Genomic DNA, 10,055 nt, shown 5'->3' with positions numbered 1-10,055 from the left:
CGCCCCTGGTGCTGCCTCTGCTGCTGCCGCCACCGCCGCTACCGCCCCTGCTGTCGCCGCCGTCACCGTCCTTGCTGCCGCTTGTGACACCCCAGGTGTCAGTTTCGTGTTATGTCGGGAGATTTGTCCCTAACGCGAATGCTCAGTGAAAATCTCTATTTCTCGCTCGCATATGTCTCTGATTATCCAGACTATTCGTGCACATTTCATCGAATTCAGAGTTAATCGATCGCGAGAAACAACCAGTTTTGGAGCCTGTTAAAACTTTTTATTTCTCGGCTCGAGTGCCAACTCGTTAATCATTCTCGATTTATAAAATCTTGTCTAAACATCATTTAATCAAAGCACTCGACTATTGTTAGTGGAGCTGTACCCAAGTCTAAATCCCCAACCTTCGATCTATGTTCAAAAATTAATCCGACTCCGTACTCTCACACGGAATACTCAGTACGTCGTCCTCTAATTATTTCTTACTCGACTCAGCCAAATATCTCATGTTTGAACCGAACTCAAAACCCCGTATCGGCAACGATTTTAAAATGTCACAATCTGATTTCTCCGACTAAAAATCCGAAGCCGATTAGAAGTTTGAGAGAAACATTTATTTTTAAAATAGTGTGCGAGGAATTATTTCCGAGCGAAATCAAATCCAACTCTCGGCCGAATTAATCGCTCAATCGTCCGTTCGCCGAAACTCTAATTCGCTCTGTTCTCTGTAGAAACGAATTCCGCGGGAGCATTTTTATTCGGAAAAATAATTTAGCGCAGCCCGTTTGCGCGTTTGGGCCAGCCCAAACCAACCCAATTGGGCCCATTTGAAACCCTAACCCTAGGGTTTCTCTATAAATACGGATCCCTCTCCCTTGCCCTTGGTCATTTTGCATTCCCACCCCTATTGTTTTTCCAGCCGCCATCAGCCTTTTCTCCCCCACGCCTTCTTCCCCAACGCGCAGGGAGCTTCCTTCCCTTCCTCCCATGGCACCGACGAGGCTTGAGCAGCCGAGCACCCAACCCTGGCGCTCCCTGCTCCCTTCCTTGGCGCAGACGAGTTCCTCTCGCCCCTCTGCTCCAGCCGACAGCCTCCACGGCAGCAAGCCTCTCCCATGGCGCTTGCAGCAGGACACAGAGCCCCCCCATGGCGCCCTTCCTCTCCTCGGCTCCAAGGGTGTAGGCGAGCTGCAGCTCCTCCTCTTCCCCATGGGCGCGTCCCCCCTGCAGCCGAGCTCCTGCACATGGCGTCCATCCCTGGTCTCCCTTGCGCAGGGGTAGAGGCAGCCATGGCCGGACCTCTGCTCGGCCAGCAGCTTGGGCGCCTGAAGTTCCCTATGCTCGGCGCCCCTTCCTGCGCAGCGCCGCTGCTCCACCCCTCCCCCAGCGCCCCCTCTCTCCCATGGCCGAGCAGCAGCTCTGCTCGCCCCCCCCCCCCTCCTTCTTTTCCCCTTGTGCAGCAGCAAGAAGCCCCTGCTCGTGGCCTTGGCGTCCAACTTCGCTGCGCAGCGGTGCCGATCCAAAACAGCGGCCCCGGATCCCCTCCGCACTGCGTGCTTCACCGGATCTGCGCAGCCCCAACATCGACGCCGTTCACCTCGGTGAGACGACGACGACCTTTGTTTGATTCCGTATTGGCAATGTTCTTCGGTGATTAATTATGTATGTGTGCTGCTTTGTTTTATTTTTGTGGAGGAGAGAACCCCGTGTTTTGCGTGGAGAAGGCAAGCCGCTCGACGCTCGTCGGATGTTTGGAGCAATGCACAAATCGGAATCACCGTCATTCTTGCAAACACCGTTTGGGTTTGTTTATGGTGAGCTGATGCATGTCGCTCTCGATCGACTCGATTAATTATTTGAATGGATGTGTGTAAAATGTTTCGGTTATACGCATTGGTAGGATCTCATTTGCGATTGGAGAACAAAAGGTTATGTGATGTATGCGATTTGTAGTTGTCTAATTATGTTTTGGTCGATGTGGTGCATGTTTAAAAATTGTGTTGATATGGATTGAATTTTGCGTAGAGAAGAAAACGAAGAAGAAAGGAACTCGGCTGTTTTTATATCTTGGTAGGAAAAATATGTGATGTGTGGTTTGATGCAAAAAACTAAGTTATAAAATGCGGGTTAAGTTTTGGGAAATGTATCGGTATGCGTTTATGTGAAAAGTATAATTGTTTTATGCATTGTGATGGGATTCATGATTTTCTAGGGAGTATATTTATTGATGTGACGAGTAGTTTAGAAAATGCTAGTTGCGTAGAGGATAAATTATTAAAACATGAGTGTCGGAGTTTATATATTAGTGGTCGCGCCACGTTGATTGAAGTGTCTCGAGTGCACGCCACTATATGGTTGTATGCGAGACAAGGTTATGCGCATGGTGAGTTTAGTAAAAATCCATCGGTGTCACTTGTGCTAAGTTGAGGTTTATTTGCGCATAGAAAGTAATAACGTGCTTAATACCTATAAGTCTTAGTCGAAGTAGGAAATTGTGTTTGCTTAATTAGAGAGGTGGTGACATGCCGAAGTAGTCATCGCTTTCTCAATATTTATAAGTTGAATCGAGTCGATGCGTATTTTGTGTTCGTTAAATTATGCTTCGCATATAATGTGTGATTGTGCTCACGGATTCGAGTAGACACTTCAAGCAAGTCAAGTAGGTTTGTGTATGAGTTGTGTAATGGAGTTAATTGTTTTAGGATAATTATTGAAATGCTCTGTTCGTATGATAAACATGTATGTGTTCATGATTGGGGAGTAAATGCATGGTGATTGTGAGTTGGAGACTAGTAGTTTACGATTCGTATGATTTGGTCGGTGTGCGAATATACTTGTGAATCTGTGGGTTTATAAAAATGTTGTAGTATATGTTGTGTCTCGGATTGCGGCAATAAAAGGCAAGTTGACGTGTACGTTATTTAGCGGCGATGTCGTTGCTCTAGTTAACCGAATGGTTAGATAACTTGGTTAAGCTCGTAATCACAGCGAATGGCTTGTTGTGGTCTAAATGTGTATGGTTATGGGTACGGGTAAAAAGTAGTAGTGCTCATGTGGGGTCTAATTGAAACCGCAAATGGTTGGGTGATTATCGGGGAGAATGCGTCGTTGATTGGTTGTAGTAGTTTTAGTGCACTAAATGACTTGAATAAAATTTGTAAGTCTACTTGTTAGTCCTCATTTGATTAATTTAGCTCTAACAAAGGGTAAAGTGTTAGAATAATTCAAGTCTCTAGAACGCGACAATTCTTGAGTTGTATAGGAGCTGAAATTTATTAATCGCTGTTTTGGACTGCACGCGCTGTTTTGTGGTGCTGTATGTTTGATGAACTAAATTGTATTTTCTGTAGATATGTGCTATAGAAAAGTGGTAGATAACTTTATTATCTTGCTGGTGTTAAAATTTGACAGGCATAAGTCTGATCGTTTAGGAGTTATGATTTTTACAAATTCAGTAACTGAATCTGTCCAAATTCTGTACAGATTTCAGAAACTGCATTGTTTGCCTAATGTAATGTTAGAATCAGTCCTTGTCGATTATAAGAAAGTTGTAGATGCTTTTCTGATCTTGCCTGTGTTAAAATTTCATAACCACAGACCTGATAGTTTAAGAGCTATGAATTCTACAAACTGCTTGCTGTGTTCTGTCCACCGTCAGAACAGATTTCGAAAACTGTAATATTTGATTTAGTTAAACCTGGAATCACTTCTTGGTGATTATAAAAGTTATGTAGTACTTTTCCCAAGCTTTCCAAAAAGTCTTGGATCACTATTTTTGGTGGTCTGAAGATTAAGTTACATGTGTTTGAAGTGTGAAGACTGAATCTGTCCAGTTTTGGACAGCACAGCCTTCATAGTATATTTTACCCTTGATACATGCTAAATCAGCCATGGATGTTTATAAATAATTTGTAGAACATTTAATTAGCTTTCCAGAAAGTCTAGGATCACTTTGTTTGGATGTCTGAATCTTTTGTTGTGAATTTTTGAAGCTGCAAGTCTGAATCTGTCCAAATCTGGACAGAGCTGCTGTGATTGCACTTTTTGACCTTGCTAAGTGTTTAATCATGCTGTGAGGAAAATACCAAAATTGTAGAGCACTTTCTAAGCCTTCCAGAAAGTCCTAGTTTGCTAGTTTTGGATTAATATTTGAAAAGTTATGATTAAAACAAGTAACGGCTGTATTGCTGTCCAAAAATTCTGCTAGTGCGCTTTGGAATGTTTAGTTCACCCTTCTCGCTAAAAATGTTTGGTTTGCTCTTAAGTAATGTAGGCTTGCCATGGTTAGGCTAGAGATGACATGTGTGCCTTGTTTTATATGTTTCCTTCTCTAGTTGGTTGTGATATAGGGGTTTCCATAGCCCCTGATGCATAGGTCCTATGTTAAATCGGTGTTTGGGATGCTTTTGTGTGATAAATAGAAGAACTAATGAAAAGTCGTATTCAAATAAATAAAGTGCGCGTACTTGTGATGTCATAGTTGTGTCGCGTAAATAAATGAAATGTTGTTGTGTTTTCAATGGTGTTAATGTTGAAAGCCTGATGAAGTATAGATAGCTAATACTAGCATGTGGTTGATTACGGTGTCGTATAATTTAGTGCTTAGTTCGCTATCGTGTATTTGTATATCTTGTGTTATTTCATTATATTCATACATATGCATCTTGCACCTCATATAGGACCGAGAGATGATGATCGAGCCAGTGATGTGGTGCAACCACAAGACGCAGTTGGTGGATGACCTGAAGGATGGACTTAACCAGTGGATGCTCGCCAAGCGAGTACCTCCCCAGCAAACACTATCTAAGTGTTAAATTAAAGGCAAGCCCCGGTTTTATGCATAACCGTTATATATGCTATTTTACTGCACTTAATGTTTGTAGGTTTGTACTGTGCACTTAAGTGTAGGAGTTGCCTGAAACCCTAGTTGCATGAACTCAGGATTCCTTTTGAGATGGATACTAGTATGCTAGGTCGAGTAGCTGCTTTATTAATTAGGATCTCGGTAGAAGTCGAGTGATTTTTCTAGCACTCGCGCGAGATCAGGAAATTGGTTGTATCCACTTTCTTATCATAATGATGCTGGTTTGTGGGCAACAATCCATGGGGATTGGTTGTCTACGGGATAAAAATTTGAGTAAGGATTAAGGTGTGGTACCGTGAGTCAAGCGTTTGAACGTACTAAACACATACCGAGAAATATGGTAAATCGGTAAGCCTAGTACCTGAGTGAACCTGCCCGCAGACATATCCCCTCACGCGACCTGAGACGAGGTCTCCCATTCCGGTTATGGTGGGTACAAGTGCGGTCACTGCACGACGGCCAGTCGGGGTCAGTGGGGCATTGTACGCCAAGGCGGTGAGCCCTGATCTGTTGCCAGGGAATCGATGGGGACGGTTGATGTGTGTGGGGACGGAGTGCCCCTACATGTCGTGTGTTTAGGTTTACCTTGCAAGGTTTAAAAACTCGATTCGAATCGTCTGCTTCTCGCAGCTAATGAGACTGCTTGATCCATGCTGCTACATTGAGTAACAAGTGGAAATGTGTGGACTTGACAAAAGATGTTGATTGATAAAATGTCTGATACCATGTATGACTAGCTAGGTTCTCATCTAGTCTTAAAAGGATCATACTAAAACTTGAAAAGCTAAAACTTGATTTTAGACTCAGCTAGTGCTTTTGGCAAACCAAACCCTTCAGCCAAACAGCTGCATGTCTAGAGGTAGAGGAGTAGACTCCTCACACCGGGTAAGTCTAGCTGAGTATTAGTATACTCAGCCTTGCTTGTGGCATAATTTTTGCAGGTACCTCCTTGATTTGGTTGATGGTGTGACTTGGCCTTCATCCCTGCCACCGGGATAGATGGTCGAGTGGGTTACTGCTTCCGCAGGAGAGGACCAGGAGGAGTAGTGTGGCCAGGCTTCGCCATGTTACTCGGTTCTTCTCCGTTAGTTATTTCCGCTGCATTAAAATTTATGGTTATTATTTCTGAAAACTCCGATAATGTAATCACTATTGATACTTATTAAATTTGTGGTATTATGCTTTATTGTCTTTCTCTGTGCCTCACCTTCGAGTGAGCTAGTGGTATTCGATCCTGGTAAGTGGCTTTATCGGACTAGATCCGAGGGACTGACGTTTTATTCCTACTTAAGTGTGGTCTAGCCTCTAAGGTGGGACTTAGGCACTTAAGTTGGAATAATTCGGGCGGTTCCGCCACAGCTGGTATCGGAGCGAATACCAGTACAGAGAAGTCAATAAGTCATGATTTCCAACCTTTTCTAAAGTAAAACTTGCTTAGAAACCATTGTTGGATAGATATCAGTACGATAAGGATAGACCTAGGACGTGAAGCCTTAGGAAATAGATGGGTAGCTAGGTGGCTATGTATATAGGCCATAAAGGCTACTACTACTATTAATAAGGATGTTGTAGAAGCATCCGAACAATTAGTTAGGTCTGAGAAGACGACTAGAATGAGCATGCATCATGATTGTTGCATTATAATTGTGTCTTGTGCATAAACCTGCTTCTCTCACCTTTATTCCTATAATAAAAACTTGTGAATAGTGTGATGTACTGCTATGTTAGAAATGCCTTACCCCGTGTCAGATTGGTAAGTCTTGTTAGTTCGTGCTATGTGTTTGTCTTGTCTTGCTAGCTAGGTGGTATTGTAATTGTTCAACCCTCTTTGCCAATAAAAAAATGTTGCCTGTTTGCCTATAAAAGACCCCCCACTTTAACCACCCTAGTGGTTAGCAAGTGAAACATCTAAAAAAAATCCTGCTTGTGTTGGTGTTTTCTAGCCCTTGTGTGTTGCACCATTGGTAATACACCTGCACAACTTATAGAGATACCCATAGCTTGACCACTAGACCATCCCCAGTCTCCTTGTGCACTTGTTGGGTCAAAAAAAAATTTGTTGTTTGGTGTCTAGTTGCGCAAACCCTATCAAGGCCATGTTTCTTTCCATAAATCCTTGCTCCTAAAACTTCATAGCATTTCTGTTAATCATCCCAGCTGATCCTGTTTGCCTACCTCTCCTTTTGCCTGGATCTGGTAATCCTTTTTCTTGTGAATCATATTTGCCTTATTCTCCAAATCTCCGAATCCTTTAATGATTCTGCCCTGTTATCTGGTTATCTGCTATAACCCGTTCTCAAGTATCGGATGTTGATATGCCTAAATCTCTCAATTCTAATAATGCTCATACTCGTTCTTCGAGGATCATGACGCTTGTTTTATCAACTTATCTCTAAATGGCATATCCATTTGGTTCAATGGATTTGAGTCTTGTCTTTAGTTCTCTCATGTCTCTAAAAGCTCAACAATCTATTTTGATCTCATGGTCGGTTCATCCTCATATCAAATTTCGTGCTAATATCTGATCTGATAATCTCTATGTTGATCACAAAATAGTTCTCTGAGTTAAATAAAAATTCTCATGTGATGCTCTTTTGCCAATAATCTCTACTTCAACTCCGATCACATTCTTATTTTCTGAGCCATACTCTCATAGGCTCCATCTATAATTGCTATGTGGGTTTCATTGGTTACGTTTGGTAATGGTGTCATGACTAACGACTGATGGTGCCGCGACGAGACCGAGAGCCTACTATGGTGCACACATGGTTGAGCTGCTCGGTACGCGCTGGTATCGCGGTTAATAGTCGTGATCCATTACGAGACTATACTGATGTGCTATCTTTTGTGGACACTCTCTCAGAATGATCGCTGCATTTTGTCTCGATATGTCGCGATATTCTAATCATATCTGTCTTCAGTATCTTGTCAGATACCCTCCCATGAAATTGCATCTATCTTCAGTCTGGGAGTTACATGCTTCTCCACCCTTAAATATTCTCATTCGAATCTCGGGACGAGATTCTTTTTAAGGGGGGAAGGCTGTGACACCCCAGGTGTCAGTTTCGTGTTATGTCGGGAGATTTGTCCCTAACGCGAATGCTCAGTGAAAATCTCTATTTCTCGCTCGCATATGTCTCTGATTATCCAGACTATTCGTGCACATTTCATCGAATTCAGAGTTAATCGATCGCGAGAAACAACCAGTTTTGGAGCCTGTTAAAACTTTTTATTTCTCGGCTCGAGTGCCAACTCGTTAATCATTCTCGATTTATAAAATCTTGTCTAAACATCATTTAATCAAAGCACTCGACTATTGTTAGTGGAGCTGTACCCAAGTCTAAATCCCCAACCTTCGATCTATGTTCAAAAATTAATCCGACTCCGTACTCTCACACGGAATACTCAGTACGTCGTCCTCTAATTATTTCTTACTCGACTCAGCCAAATATCTCATGTTTGAACCGAACTCAAAACCCCGTATCGGCAACGATTTTAAAATGTCACAATCTGATTTCTCCGACTAAAAATCCGAAGCCGATTAGAAGTTTGAGAGAAACATTTATTTTTAAAATAGTGTGCGAGGAATTATTTCCGAGCGAAATCAAATCCAACTCTCGGCCGAATTAATCGCTCAATCGTCCGTTCGCCGAAACTCTAATTCGCTCTGTTCTCTGTAGAAACGAATTCCGCGGGAGCATTTTTATTCGGAAAAATAATTTAGCGCAGCCCATTTGCGTGTTTGGGCCAGCCCAAACCAACCCAATTGGGCCCATTTGAAACCCTAACCCTAGGGTTTCTCTATAAATACGGATCCCTCTCCCTTGCCCTTGGTCATTTTGCATTCCCACCCCTATTGTTTTTCCAGCCGCCATCAGCCTTTTCTCCCCCACGCCTTCTTCCCCAACGCGCAGGGAGCTTCCTTCCCTTCCTCCCATGGCACCGACGAGGCTTGAGCAGCCGAGCACCCAACCCTGGCGCTCCCTGCTCCCTTCCTTGGCGCAGACGAGTTCCTCTCGCCCCTCTGCTCCAGCCGACAGCCTCCACGGCAGCAAGCCTCTCCCATGGCGCTTGCAGCAGGACACAGAGCCCCCCCATGGCGCCCTTCCTCTCCTCGGCTCCAAGGGTGTAGGCGAGCTGCAGCTCCTCCTCTTCCCCATGGGCGCGTCCCCCCTGCAGCCGAGCTCCTGCACATGGCGTCCATCCCTGGTCTCCCTTGCGCAGGGGTAGAGGCAGCCATGGCCGGACCTCTGCTCGGCCAGCAGCTTGGGCGCCTGAAGTTCCCTATGCTCGGCGCCCCTTCCTGCGCAGCGCCGCTGCTCCACCCCTCCCCCAGCGCCCCCTCTCTCCCATGGCCGAGCAGCAGCTCTGCTCGCCCCCCCCCCCCCTCCTTCTTTTCCCCTTGTGCAGCAGCAAGAAGCCCCTGCTCGTGGCCTTGGCGTCCAACTTCGCTGCGCAGCGGTGCCGATCCAAAACAGCGGCCCCGGATCCCCTCCGCACTGCGTGCTTCACCGGATCTGCGCAGCCCCAACATCGACGCCGTTCACCTCGGTGAGACGACGACGACCTTTGTTTGATTCCGTATTGGCAATGTTCTTCGGTGATTAATTATGTATGTGTGCTGCTTTGTTTTATTTTTGTGGAGGAGAGAACCCCGTGTTTTGCGTGGAGAAGGCAAGCCGCTCGACGCTCGTCGGATGTTTGGAGCAATGCACAAATCGGAATCACCGTCATTCTTGCAAACACCGTTTGGGTTTGTTTATGGTGAGCTGATGCATGTCGCTCTCGATCGACTCGATTAATTATTTGAATGGATGTGTGTAAAATGTTTCGGTTATACGCATTGGTAGGATCTCATTTGCGATTGGAGAACAAAAGGTTATGTGATGTATGCGATTTGTAGTTGTCTAATTATGTTTTGGTCGATGTGGTGCATGTTTAAAAATTGTGTTGATATGGATTGAATTTTGCGTAGAGAAGAAAACGAAGAAGAAAGGAACTCGGCTGTTTTTATATCTTGGTAGGAAAAATATGTGATGTGTGGTTTGATGCAAAAAACTAAGTTATAAAATGCGGGTTAAGTTTTGGGAAATGTATCGGTATGCGTTTATGTGAAAAGTATAATTGTTTTATGCATTGTGATGGGATTCATGATTTTCTAGGGAGTATATTTATTGATGTGACGAGTAGTTTAGAAAATGCT

At 44.2% G+C, this 10,055-nt stretch overlaps 2 pseudogenes; both read right to left on the bottom strand.

The window, feature by feature from the left end:
• Nucleotides 1–876: 876 nt before the first annotated feature.
• Nucleotides 877–3,880, bottom strand: LOC109945272 (uncharacterized; annotated as a pseudogene).
• A 4,809-nt stretch (nucleotides 3,881–8,689) lies between these two features.
• LOC109945078 (uncharacterized) lies at nucleotides 8,690–9,360 on the bottom strand (annotated as a pseudogene).
• Between the last annotated feature and the right edge of the window lie 695 nt (nucleotides 9,361–10,055).

The sequence above is a fragment of the Zea mays genome, chromosome 3 (assembly GCF_902167145.1).
Source record: "Zea mays cultivar B73 chromosome 3, Zm-B73-REFERENCE-NAM-5.0, whole genome shotgun sequence".
Classification (NCBI taxonomy): Eukaryota; Viridiplantae; Streptophyta; class Magnoliopsida; order Poales; family Poaceae; genus Zea; species Zea mays.
The sequence above is the reverse complement of the archived record's forward strand: the minus strand, read 5'-3'. Positions and strand labels throughout refer to the sequence as shown.